Source organism: Nerophis ophidion, linkage group LG12 (assembly GCF_033978795.1).
Source record: "Nerophis ophidion isolate RoL-2023_Sa linkage group LG12, RoL_Noph_v1.0, whole genome shotgun sequence".
Classification (NCBI taxonomy): Eukaryota; Metazoa; Chordata; class Actinopteri; order Syngnathiformes; family Syngnathidae; genus Nerophis; species Nerophis ophidion.
Window position 1 is genome coordinate 11353485 of NC_084622.1, and position 15000 is coordinate 11368484.

A 15000-nucleotide genomic window follows, 5' to 3' on the forward strand; every position below is an offset into this window, starting at 1 on the left:
TTGTTTTTTTCCTGTTTCCCAGTTTTCGGGATGACTGCATTACAAAGAACAGTCTCACTTTTTTCTGGTATGCGATACTGTTATTATTTTGTACGTTACAACACCGTTACCTGTATTTTCCGTGAAATACGGCGTTCCACTACTGTACAGTGGCGGTTATGAGCCAAGTTGAGGTGGCCAGGGACACACTTCCACTATGTTTGATGAAAATGCTCTTTTAATAGCTTTGTGGAGGGGTGTGGCCGGCAGACCTGCAGCGAACCATGGTGTGCCAAGACGGGCTTCAAGATCAACGACAGGTGTGTGGAAGGCCCACCTGGGCATGATTATCTAATCACCTGTCGCTGATCTGGAAGCCGGTCCTGGCACACCCCTGTTTCGCTGCAGGTCCGCAGGCCACGCCACCATCCACAAGCTTGTTATAATTCCATAAATTATTTACCCTGCATGGTAACTAATTACATTTTTTAAGAAGTAACTTAGCTACTGTATTTTCAGAGCTATACTGTAGAGCACACCGGTATTTAAGCCGCTCCCAGCCATTTTTTTTACAAGAAATGTATTACTTTATATATTTAAATCTATGATTTATCTTTATAACTTTATTTAATAGCGGCAGGTATGTTGCAAAATTGGATATTTTTAAATAGTTAATTTACATAACTTAATTGTTTTGTCCGTAACACGGCCAAAAGGGAATAAGCGGTAGAAAATGGATGGATGGATGGTAACACGGCAGTAAAACGGCTTATTGAGCAAAACAGAAGTCATCGTCATGGACCCACTAGCTGCTAACAGACTCAATAACTCCACAGTGGCGTTTTGGGGAATTTACCAAACTGAAACCATACAAAAAAGAATGCTGTTGTAAGCTAGTCATACTAACGCAGACAATTGTAAACGTTTTAGCATGTTTACTAATGATCACAACAACGCTAGCGTGATTACATTATGATAGCAAAAATATCCATGAAAACTCTTTGTGGGAGGGGGCGTGGCCCGCAAGTCTGCTGCAGAGCGAGGTGTGCCAGGACCGGCCTCGAAGACAGCGACAGGTGCGTAGATGGCCCAGGTGGGCCTTGTTATCTAATCACCTGTCGCCTTTATTAGCAGCAGCCGTGATGAGATGACTAGTTCGAGTTGGAGGTGCTGCTGGGCAGACGCAGGAAAGACTTGTTGCTGGAAAGCAAAAATCTCGCACCTTGTGAGAATAAAACAAAACAGTGTTATACCCTGAATTCCTGGTTCTCCTAGTAGTGAGTGGTGGTCTGAAGAACCCACTAGAGGGCAACCTCTACATTTGGCGCCCAAGGTGGACCTCAAACTCCAACTATTCGTCTGCTCATTTCAATTCCCACATGATCGATAAAATACATCCCGATGTCTCAAATTGAAGCGTGCTTGTAAGGTGGTCATACTTTCCTCCGTCCAACATGGTACTGTTTATACCGTATGCACCCGGGTTTTATAGATGGGCATCACTGCAGTGGTGAGATGCTCCAAAGGGAGGCATGGACATGGACCTGAAGGCACCAGGGACAGGCGGGGGGAAAAATGGACATATTGTCTATTCAGTAATGTAAGTTTATGAAAAAATAGCTGTTTAAAATAGATTAATTGAATTGATTAGTTTTTGAAGTCAAGTGAATTATATTTATATAGTGCTTTTCTCTAAGCACTTTTACATAGTGAAACCCAATATCTAAGTTACATTTAAACCAGTGTGGGTGGCATACATACATATATATATATATATATATATATATATATATATATATATATATATATATATATATATATATATATATATATATATATATATATGTGTGTATATATATATATATATATATATATATATATATATATATATATATATATATATAGACTTCCTTTTTATTGTCGTTCAAATTTGAACTTTACAGCACAGATAAGAACGAAATTTCGTTACATAAACTCATGGTAGTGCAGGATTTTTAAAAAAAGCAATAAGGTGCATATGTAATTAGATAAATATATATACATTTTACATATATATATATATATATATATTCATACACACATATATATATATTTATACATGTATACATATATTAATATACGTATGTATATATATATGTGTGTGTATATATATATATATATATATATGTATATGTATATATATATATGTATATATGTATACATATGTGTGTTTGTATATATATATATATATATATATATATATATATATATATATATGTGTGTGTGTGTGTGTATATGTCCTAATGATTGAGGGAACCCCTCATGAAACAGTTCTGTAGAGATGAAGTAGTCTTGTGATTTTTCCCCCACACACACACACACACACACATATATATATATATATATATATGTATATATATATATATATATATATATATATATATATATATATATATATATATAATATGTATGTCTTAATGATTGAGGGAACCCCTCATGAAACAGTTCTGTAGAGATGAAGTGGTCTTGTGATTTTTCCCACACATACATATATACATGCGACAGCGCCCCCCGCAATCCCAAAAGGGAATAAGCGGTAGAAAATGGATGGATGGATGGATGGATATATATATGTATGGATATATATATGTATATATGTATATATATGTGTATATATACATACTTATATATGTATATTTATATATGTATATACATGTATATGTATGTATATACTGTATGCGTGTATATGTATGTATATGTATGTACTGTATATACATATATATGTGTGTGTGTGTGTGTGTGTGTGTGTGTGTGTGTGTGTGTGTGTGTGTGTGTGTGTGTGTGTGTGTGTGTGTGTGTGTGTGTGTGTGCGTGTGTGTGTGTATATGTATATATGTATGTATTAGGGGTGTGGGGGGAAAATCGATTTGAATTTGAACCGCGATTCTCACGTTGTGCGATTCAGAATCGATTCTAATTTTTTTTAAATGGATTTTTTTTTTTTTTTTACTCACTCCAACAAAACAATACACAGCAATACCATAACAATGCAATCCGATTCCAAAACCAAACCTGACCCAGCAACACTCAGAACTGCAATAAACAGAGTAATTGAGAGGAGACACAAACACGACACAGAACAAAACAAAAGTAGTGAAACAAAAATGAATATTATAGATGACAAAGGCGGACTCGTGCAAATTTTCAGGACGTATGCAGATCCCAAATACAGATCAGCAGGTACCAGAAAGTAAGAAAAGTTGCTTTTGCATAATATTGCGAAATAAAACGACGGATAATACATCTTACCTTATACACACACCACAATAAGACTCCTATGTTGAAGCACAGTACAATCCATCAAACGGTGCGGTTTCATAGCTTACCAAAGTCGTAATAAAACATTTTGTTAGATTTTTGAGCGCCGTGTGTAAGGTTCTATATTTTCAATGGAACATATAAAATATTGGTGTTGTCTACTGTAGTCATATTGAATTCTACACATATCTCGTATGTGTGACTGCCATCCACTGTTCACACTTATCACTTCACCATGTACCAAACAAAATAGCTTCGAGGTCAATAAGCACAACCAAAACTATTCCGTCCATAAGGCCCACTGTCGAGTTTTGAGAAAATCAAAGAGTTTCAAGTGTGCCTCATAGTCCAAAAAATACGGTACTTCCTGCAATATGCATGTGGAGGTTGCCTATTCGCGGGTTCTGCTGACCACACAGGGAGACCGGCGTTCAAAGTTCAATACGGTTGTATTGAACATCAAATGGACGGGTACAAGTCTCGACTTTTCAGTCTGGTTCTTTCGTGTCGGTTCTCTACGTTTCTCCAGGCCCCTCTCTCTTTCTGCTCACGGCCGCTACCGATAAAGACAACGGGGGATTAGACATTATGTCCCAGCTGGGCAATCTAGTCACCTGTCAGCCGTGGTCAGTGGATCATTCAGGACACACCATATCACCACATCTTCGGCAAAAATAGGTTCTATTGTCTGGGTGGCATTACCCAGAGGCATCTTCCACAACGTAGCGACCGCTGGAGCCTATGATGTAATGAATGGGGAGGGAAATGAGTGTTCCCATGGGCACAGCCTGTATAGTCCTCACATTTGTTTGTAATAGTGCGGTCTACTCACAGTTTTTTTTTTTTTACTCGGTGCTATGATCAGGCTCAACGTGTCCAGTTCAGGAATGCATTCAAATCTGTGTCTCCACATTTGTGTTTTCTCCAGCGTTTCTTGGCTGCGTCGACAAAGCAGAGTCATTTGCATACTTTAGCATAAAACCTACTTCTCCTTTACTCCTCTGTGACTTCACAAAAGCCTGGTCCTATCGCCGCTTAAATCCCTCATCTCGCCTCCTGTCATCTCCTTATCCTCCCCCCTTTTCTTCTTCTCCCCTTTTATTCGCTCCTCCGAGCTCCTTTTGTTTGTTCGTATTCCGGCAGGATCGTGCTCCAAGTGCCGCTGGAGCCAATCATTCTAATAAACTACCGGGCCGAGTCACCTTTTTATTTTAGCGGGATGTTACACTTGAAGGCATGCAAGTTGACTGACTTATTAGGGCATCTTAATCCATGGATTGAACAGTCCAGTTGCGATTGATTGAACGCAAAGACCTGGATGAATGAAAAAAAAATCCATAAGCACTCTTCAGGATGGACGTAATTAAAATCCATCTGCACTGCCACAATTTTGACATAATAACTGTCAGGCTGACAGTTTGTTTGTGTTTTAGTTTTTCCTCTGTGTTTAGTATTTCCTGTCCTTAGTTCCTGTAAGCACTCTTATTTTGGTTCAGCTTCCTGTTTGTCTCCCTGTGTGCGGTTTTCCCTCAGCTGCGGCTGATTGGCACCTGGCCACACCTGGAGTCAATCAGCCCGCTCCTATTTTACCTGCTTTGTTCCTCCAGTCAGTGCTGGATTATTGATTTGTCGATGACACTTCTTGTCGCTCTGTGTTAAGTGTTATCGCTCCTGTCGTGTATTTGCAGCGTAGCAGTAAGCTATACTCGGTTGATGTTTGTAGCTTACTGTTTTTTGTTCCCTGCTTCCATTTTGTTCTTTAATTTTACAAGTACGACTTCTGTTTCCTGCTAGATACCTGTTAGCTTCCACGCTAGGCCTTTTGTTTGTTATCCGCCTACGTGCGCGCTTTTTGTTTCAACCCTTTGTTTTTGGCTTAGTGTTTAATTAAATCATGTTTTCCTACAAAATGCCTCCCTCCATCTCTGCATCTTGGGGTACAACAACAAACTGCGACGATAACATGAACGAGAACATTTTGATGGGACTAGACCAGGGGTGTCCAAACTTTTTCCACAGAGGAAACACACGGAAAAATTTAAGCATGCGGGGGCCATTTTGATATTTTTCATTTTCAAACCATAACAAAATATGTGGATTTTTTTTTTCATCCTTAGGGGTCCTGGGGAGCATAGAGGGTCTCAGTCACTAAAATATTAAAAATAGGTCAAATTATTATTAATTTCTTTTTTAATTTAATACTTACAGTAAATCGCTATATCAACTTGAGGGTGATAGAAAGTAAAACAAATAAGGTTGTATGCCTTTTATTTCAAAGACAACTTTGTTTTTTAAAGTAAAACTGAAATATGCAGTATTTAGATAGATAGATAGATGGATTGATAGTACTTTATTGATTCCTTCAGGAGAGTTCCTTTATTTAGCAATTAAAGCCCTAAAAAGATCAATAATGCAGGACACCATTGATTTTAATTATTTAATATTTTTGAGTAATCACAGTGAAAAGTTAAATCAAATCCTATTAAATATATTTGAGATCCGAAAAGTTCCCCACTCATAAAGTGATGTATTTTTATTAGTTTTATTTTTACTTTTAACACTTAAATTTCAAGATCAACTTCTGATATGTCGATTTTAAGTTTGAACTATTATTTTTTTTTGTTTTATGCTGTTTTGTCAAAACTTTGATGTTTTTATATGGCGACCACACAACATATGCAATATTTTTTCCACATAAAACATTTTAAAGTGATAATATTTTAGTAATAATTCATTATAACATATATTTTTTTGTCCTTTTTTGTAAAAAAAAATGGAAAAAAAGAAGATAAAGACAAAAGGAAAAAAAATGCCTGCATGGCAGCTTTGTGTCAACATTGCCACTTTTTTCATTAGATTTCACCTCATCCCACTTTTCTTGTTTATTTTTTTTTTATTTTTGCAATACTATCAATTTTGCAATTTTTGCAGAATGTGTGGCGGGCCGGTAAACGATTAGCTGCGGGCTGCAAATGGCCCCCGGGCCGCACTTTGGACACCCCTGACAGAATTTCTAGGCGCAGTCAGAGCGTTGAGGGGGTTCGGTCTCTTAAAGGAAGACGTCTCGGTTCCTCCTCGCATAACCAACTTGTTGCAGTCATTGCAAATTGCCAGTTTTTTATCCGTCAGACACACTTTGAAATAATCCCAAACCATGTCGTTAGTCGGTCACCGAGCGAGCTGGCCTGTTAGCTACGGCTACAGCACCGGCAACAATACACTCTTGTTGTTGTTATGCTGCGCTCGCGGCGGTTTGATGAGGTCATCAAGCGTCGCCAGTAAACCTCTCATGCTGCAGTCGTCCACTCCTGTGTTGTGTGTGGGACCACTCCGTACAGCGGCGTTTTAAAAAGTCATTAATTTTACTTTTTGAAACTGATTTCCGATATTACATTTTAAAGCCTTTATCGGCCGATAATATCGGCAGTCCGATATTATCAGACATCTCTAGTTGTGACTTCTTGTGTGTATGTTTTTGGTAATGTTACGATTTTGTTGTCGTGATATCACAACCCAATTCCCGTAAAAGTACAACTTTTTCTGCTTCCACAGTGGAGTGTTTTAAGTCTCGTCTTAAGACCCACTTTTATTCTTTGGCTTTTAACACTACGTGAGTTGCGTGGTCCTCTGTTGTCCTCTGTGTTTTTTTATACACTTTGATTTCTATTTTACTGTTTTAATTTATTTTACCCTTTAAAATAGTTTTTAATCATATTTTGTTTTTATATTGTTTTTATTGGTTTTATATTTATTTATTTTTTGTTTTTATTCAGTCATTGGTGGAGCATAATATATATATTATTTTTTTTTTTTTTTTTTTTTTAATATTGTTTTTAACATGGCTGTGCAGCACTTTGGAAACGTTATTGTTGTTTAAATGTGCTATATAAATAAAGTGGATTGGATTGGATTGGATTGGATTGGATTTTTTCTTTTAATGTTAAAAATGGTAATACTGCAAGATTACATTTTAACTTGTTTGCAGATTTTTTCCAGTAAAATGTCTGCTTTATTTTCCCATTATTATGACTTTTTTCTTGGATTTTTGTGATATTATGACTTTATTAGTCTTGACGGCATTATTCTCCGTAAATCTTTTTCTCAAAACGTTAAAAAAAAAATTAAAAATTTTTTCAATTTACCCATTTCTTACTTTATTACCATAAAATTGCAACATTATTCTCATTGAAAAGTAGAACTTTTTTTCTTGAAACTATACAACTTTTTTCTCCTCTTTGTAAAACCCCAACTTTGTCAAATTTTCGACTTTGTCCTCATAAAAATGATTGCTTTACTCGAATTCCAAAATCCATCCATCCATCTTCTTCCGCTTATCCGAGGTCGGGTCGCGGGGGCAGCAGCCTAAGCAGGGAAGTGAAGTGAAGTGAATTATATTTATATAGCGCTTTTTCTCTAGTGACTCAAAGCGCTTTACATAGTGAAACCCAATATCTAATTTTTACATTTAAACCAGTGTGGGTGGCACTGGGAGCAGGTGGGTAAAGTGTCTTGCCCAAGGACACAACGGCAGTGACTAGGATGGCGGAAGCGGGGATTGAACCTGCAACCCTCAAGTTGCTGGCACGGCCGCTCTACCAACCGAGCTATACCGTCTGGAAACCCAGACTTCCCTCTCCCCAGCCACTTTGTGCAGCTCTTCCCGGGGAATCCGGATGCGTTCCCAGGCCAGCCGGGAGACATAGTCTTCCCAACGTGTCCTGGGTTTCCTGCCAGTCGGACGTGCCCCAAACACCTCCCTAGGGAGGCATTCAGGTGGCATCCTGACCAGATGCCTGAACCACCTCCTCTCGAAGTGGAGGAGCAGCAGCTTTACTCTGAGTTCCTCCCAGATGACAGAGCTTTTCACCCTATCTCTAAGGGAGAGCGCCGCTACCCGGCGGAGGAAACTCATTTGGGCCGCTTGTACCCGTGTGTGAGGAGGCGTGGCCGGCAGTACGGCAGCGAGGCGGGGCACGCCGGAACCGGCTCCGAAATGGACATCAGGTGCGTGGATCGCCCAGCTGGGCACAATTTTGTAATCCCCTGTCACTGGGTAGAAGGAGGCGGAAAAACAGCGAGAGCGACCGAGAGCAAGAGGCAGACGCCGTAAGGCTGAAAAGCAAGTGGAAGAGCGAACAACTGGAGGCGAAGCTGAAAAGCGACTGAGGTTTATTGAAATAACAAAGCGAAGTCACGAAATTGCTCGCCGTCATGTCTATCTTTGGTGGTCAGAGGAACCCGGAGGAAAAAGTCCTGCTACACCGTGATCTTGTCCTTTCAGTCATAAACCAAAGCTCATGACCATAGGTGAGGATGGGAACGTAGATCGACCGGTAAATTGAGAGCTTTGCCTTATGGCTCAGCTCCTTCTTCACCATATCTGATCGATACAGCGTCTGTATTACTGAAGACGCCGCACCGATCTGCCTGTTGATCTCACGATCCACTCTTCCCTTACTCGTGAACAAGACTCCTAGGTACTTGAACTCTTCCACTTGGGGCAAGGTCTCTTCCCCAACCCAGAGATGGCACTCCACCCTATTCCGGGCGAGAGCCATGGACTCGGACTTGGAGGTGCTGATTCTCAGTGCGGTCGCTTCACATTCGGCTGCGAACCGATCCAGTGAGAGCTGAAGATCCTGGCCAGATGAAGCCATCAGGACCACATCTTCTGCAAAAGAGACCTAATCCTGCAGCCACCAAACCGGATCCCCTCAACGCCCTGACTGTGCCTAGAAATTCTGTCCATAAAAGTTATGAACAGAATCGGGGACAAAGTGCAGCCTGGGCGGTCATAACCCAAAGGTCATGACCATAGGTGAGGATGGGAACGTAGATCGACCGGTAAATTGAGAGCATTGCTTAGCTCCTTCTTCACCACAACAGATCGATAGAGCGTCGCACCGATCCGCCTGTCGACCTCACCATCCACTCTTCTCTCACTCGTGAACAAGACTCTGAGGTACTTGAACTACTCCCCTTGGGGAAGGCTCTCTTTCCCAACCTGGAGATGGCACTCCACCCTTTTCCGGGTGAGAACCATGGACTCGGACTTGGAGGTGCTGATTCTCAGTGCGGTCGCTTCACATTCGGCTGCGAACCGATCCAGTGAGAGCTGAAGATCCTGGCCAGATGAAGCCATCAGGACCACATCTTCTGCAAAAGAGACCTAATCCTGCAGCCACCAAACCGGATCCCCTCAACGCCCTGACTGTGCCTAGAAATTCTGTCCATAAAAGTTATGAACAGAATCGGGGACAAAGTGCAGCCTGGGCGGTCATAACCCAAAGGTCATGACCATAGGTGAGGATGGGAACGTAGATCGACCGGTAAATTGAGAGCATTGCTTAGCTCCTTCTTCACCACAACAGATCGATAGAGCGTCGCACCGATCCGCCTGTCGACCTCACCATCCACTCTTCTCTCACTCGTGAACAAGACTCTGAGGTACTTGAACTACTCCCCTTGGGGAAGGCTCTCTTTCCCAACCTGGAGATGGCACTCCACCCTTTTCCGGGTGAGAACCATGGACTCGGACTTGGAGGTGCTGATTCTCATCCTAGTCGCTTCACACTCTGCTGCGAACCGATCCAGTGAGAGCTGAAGATCCTGGCCAGTTGAAGCCATCAGGACCACATCATCTGCAAAAAGCAGACACCTAATCCTGCAGCCACCAAACCGGATCCCCTCAACGCCCTGACTGCGCCTAGAAATTCTGTCCATAAAAGTTATAAACAGAATCGGTGACAAAGTGCAGCCTTGGTGGTCATAACCCAAAGCTCATGACCATAGGTGAGTATGGAAACGTAGATCGACCGGTAAATTGAGAGCTTTGCCTTCCGGCTCAGCTCCTTCTTCACCACAACGGATCGATACAGCGTAGCACCGATCCGCCTGTCGACCTCACCATCCACTCTTCCCTCACTCGTGAACAAGACTCTGAGGTACTTGAACTACTCCACTTGGGGAAGGCTCTCTTTCCCAACCTGGAGATGGCACTCCACCCTTTTCCGGGTCAGAACCATGGACTCGAACTTGGAGGTGCTGATTCTCATCCTGGTCGCTTCACACTCGGCTGCGAACCGATCCAGTGAGAGCTGAAGATCCTGGCCACATCCTGGACCACACCATCTGCAAGAGACCTAATCCTGCAGTCACCAAACCGGATCCCCTCAACGCCCTGACGGTTCGGGGGTCACCTGCGGTCTTCCCCAAGGTTTCTCATTGTCATCCTATTGGGTTTAGTGTTTTCTTGCCCTGATGTACCCGAGGATGTCGTTGTTGCTCGTGCAGCCCTTTGAGACACTCGTGTTTTAGGGCTGTACAAATACATTTTGATTGATTGATTGATAACTATGAAAAATAAAACACTGAATATTAACAACAAATGAACATCCCTCCTCGATAGACATCTTTTACAATCCAAAAAGAAAAATGTGACAAACTGCAAAATATGAATGAAAATCTGGACGAAGTGGCTGGGGAGAGGGAATTCTGGGCTTCCCTGCTTAGGCTGCTGCCCCCGCCACCTGACCTCGGATAAGCGGAAGAAGATGAATGGATGGTTTATTTTAGTCTGATAATATTTTGAAACACAGAAGGTTTATGGGCTTTATGAGTGCACACTTTCTTTGCTGTCTTCCCCCTCCTGACACGCTTTGTTTTTTGACTACTTACATGCATTCAGAGCCCAGCTCCCTCATGACTATTTAAAGACTATGCTGACCTCAGCCCTCTTCTCCTCCTCCTCCCCCGTCCTGGGGCAGCCATTGTTAACACCCCTGCTCCGTCTCTTGTCTCGCATCACGGTGTAATCATCCCTCGTGCCTCGGCAGCTCCTCCTCATTGGCAACGCTGCCTTTTTTTATTTCTTTGCCTTATTTTAGGGCGATGACCCAATTTGTGGCGTCCTCGCCGGTCTCGAGTCGGCGGAGTCGATCCAGCCACTCCTCCTTGGAGATGGAGCCATCAGCAAATATTTGATGTCGGGTAATTACCTGGCAGGTGTGGCCGGCCCAGTCCTGCCTGCTGTACATGTGTGCCCATGTCCCTGAGAGCCGTGTGTGACTTGCATTTCAAGCAGAAAATATCTCTCCACTGCGCCATTCCCCCACCACTCCTACTTTCTTTTTTCTACCCATCTTTCATATTAGCTACATATTCCTGCACTGCATTCAAGGCTGCATTCATGAACTCTGCACGCCGCACCCCTGTGGTCATTGTTCAGTGGCAGTTAATGGAGCGATACAGGTGCAGCGTGACCTTTTGGATCAACTGTCACCTTGATATCATAAAACCTGCCCTCCGTATCATAAACAGCCATCATCAATGCGGGTATACCTGCACTCCAAAAACCGCTGGGTACCCAAAATGGGTAGTTTTCAACCCATAACTATGACTCAACAGGCTCAACCCAGCATTTGGGTAGACATAACCGACCCAATTTGGGTAGTTTTCAACCCAGCTGCTGGGTAACTATTGGGCCAAACCAGCGCTGGGTTAATTTAATTTTACATGGATCATATAGTAGATTCTACCCCAATGCTGGGTCATTTTAACTGCAATGCTGGGTCAATTCTACCAAATAAATTGGTCGTTTTCATGTTTTTTGACGTCCAAGTGTCATGATAAGTTATGACTCCAACAGGCAGTGGTTAGTATTGCAAATTGTACATTCTAAAGATGCTGGGTTACTGGATGGGTTAACAAAAACTACCCAACTTCTTATAAATAACCCATAAGTATGACTCAACCCAGCATTTGGGTGGAGAAAATAACCTACCCAGTTTGGGTAGTTTTCAACCCAGCTGCTGGGTAACTATTAGAACAAACCATCGCTGGATTAATTTAACCCAGCTACATGGATTATAAATTCAACCCAGATGCTGGGTCATTTTAACTGCAAAACTGGGTCAATCCTAGCAAATAAAATGGTCATTTTTGTGTTTTTTTGTCACCCAAGTGTCATAATAAGTTATGACACCAACAAGCAGAGGTCAGTTTTGCAACTTGTAGTTTTTAAAGATCCTGGGTTACTGGTTGGGGCACAAAAACTACCCAACTTTTTAGAAATAATCCATAAATATGACTCAACAGGCTCAACCCAGCATTGGGGTAGAGACAATAACCTACCCAATTTGGGTAGTTTTCAACCCAGCTGCTGGGTAACTATTAGAACAAACCATCGCTGGATTAATTTAACCCAGCTACATGGATTATAAATTCAACCCCAATGCTGGGTCATTTTAACAGCAATGCTGGGTCAATTCTACCAAATAAATGGGTTATTTTCATGTTTTTTTGTCATTCAAGTGTCATAATAAATTATGACTCCAACAGGCAGAGGTTAGTATTGCAAATTGTACTTTTTAAAGATGCTGGGTTACTGGTTGGGTTAAGAAAAACTACCCAACTTCTTTGAAATAACCCATAAATATGACTCAACCCAGCATTTGGGTGGAGAAAATAACCTACCTAATTTGGGTAGTTTTCAACCTAGCTGCTGGGTAACTATTAGAACAAACCATCGCTGGATTAATTTAACCCAGCTACATGGATTATAAATTCAACCCCAATGCTGGGTCATTTTAACAGCAATGCTGGGTCAATTCTACCAAATAAATGGGTTATTTTCATGTTTTTTTGTCGTTCAAGTGTCATAATAAGTTATGACTCCAACAGGCAGAGGTTAGTATTGCAAATTGTACTTTTTAAAGATGCTGGGTTACTGGTGGGGTTAACAAAAACTACCCAACTTCTTAGAAGTAACCCATAAATATGACTCAACCCAGCATTTGGGTGGAGAAAATAACCTACCCAGTTTGGGTAGTTTTCAACCCAGCTGCTGGGTAACTATTAGAACAAACCATCGCTGGATTAATCTAACCCAGCTACATTGATTATAAATTCAACCCAGATGCTGGGTCATTTTAACTGCACAACTGGGTCAATCCTAGCAAATAAAATTGTCATTTTTGGGGTTTTTTTGTCACCCAAGTGTCATAATAAGTTATGACACCAACAGGCAGAGGTCAGTATTGCAACTCGTAGTTTTTAAAGATCCTGGGTTACTGGTTGGGTTCACAAAAACTACCCAACTTCTTAGAAATAACCCATAAATATGACTCAACCCAGCATTTGGGTGGAGAAAATAACCTACCCAATTTGGGTAGTTTTCAACCCAGCAGCTGGGTAACTATTAGAACAAACCATCGCTGGATTAATTTAACCCAGCTACATGGATTATAAATTCAACCCAGATGCTGGGTCATTTTAACTGCAAAACTGGGTCAATCCTAGCAAATAAAATGGTCATTTTTGTGTTTTTTTGTCACCCAAGTGTCATAATAAGTTATGACACCAACAAGCAGAGGTCAGTTTTGCAACTTGTAGTTTTTTATGCTGCTGGTTTACTGGTTGGGTTAACAAAAACTACCCAACTTCTTAGAAATAACCCATAACTATGACTCAACCCAGCATTTGGGTGGAGAAAATAACCTACCCAATTTGGGTAGTTTTCAACCCAGCTGCTGGGTAACTATTAGAACAAACCATCGCTGGATTAAATTAACCCAGCAACATGGATTGTAAATTCAACCCCTATGCTGGGTCATTTTAACTGCAATGCTGGGTCAATTCTACCAAATAAATTGGTAATTTTCATGTTTTTTGACGTCCAAGTGTCATAATAATTTCTGATTTTAACAGGCAGAGGTCAGTATTTTAAACTGTAGTTTTTAAAGATGCTGGGTTACTGGTTGGGTCACAAAAACACACCCAACTTCTTACAAATAACCCATAAATATGACTCAACCCAGCATTTGGGTAGAAAAACTATTATGCTAGATCCACTATGGACTGGACTCTCACAATATTATGCTACATTCACTCGATGTCCATTGCATCTGGTCTCCCCTCGAGGCAAGGGGGTCCCCCACATCTGCGGTCCTCTCTTAGGTTTCTCATTGTCCCATTGGGTTGAGTTTTTCCTTGCCCTGGTGTGGGATCTAATCCGAGGATGTCGTTGTGGCTTGTGCAGCCCTTTGAGACACTCTTGATTTAGGGCTATATACATAAACATTGATTGATTGATTGATTGATTTTGGAGGTCCCTGGTTACATCACTGAGGCTGCTTCTGAAGGAAGGGGTGTAATTTCAGCAGCCTCAATCAGACACAATATATGATTATTCAAAAATGGAAATGTGCTGACACTCGTGATATCTGCTTGTACCGATTGGCTAGGGTAAAACGATGCGGCAGGCCAATCAGAGGCAAGATAGGGCGGGCCATAATGTGTCAGGTTCAAGTGAAGTGAATTATATTTATATAGCGCTTTTCTCTAGTGACTCAAAGCGCTTTACATAGTGAAACCCAATATCTAAGTTACATTTAAACCAGTGTGGGTGGCACTGGGAGCAGGTGGGTGAAGTGTCTTGCCCAAGGACACAACGGCAGCGACTAGGATGGCGGAAGCGGGAATCGAACCTGCAACCCTCAAGTTGCTGACACGGCCGTTCTACCAACCGAGCTAAACACTGATGACATCTATTGAACAGACAAGAAGCAAGGAATCATGCAGAGACAGAGTTCAATTTGGCTCAAGGAGGAGAGACGTATTGGGCTGTACTCTTAGTTACAGATCAAACCTAAGGTCCAGTCCCACGTGCTCCTCTATTTATTTGGGAGGTCCCTGGTTACATCACTGAGGCTGCTTCTCAAGGAA

At 41.6% G+C, this 15000-nt stretch overlaps 1 protein-coding gene across 3 annotated transcripts in view; it reads left to right on the plus strand.

The window, feature by feature from the left end:
• The window catches only part of grm3 (glutamate receptor, metabotropic 3), a 300806-nt gene that overhangs the window by 110868 nt on the left and 174938 nt on the right, over window positions 1-15000 (plus strand). The gene's annotated exons all lie outside the window — the stretch shown is intronic.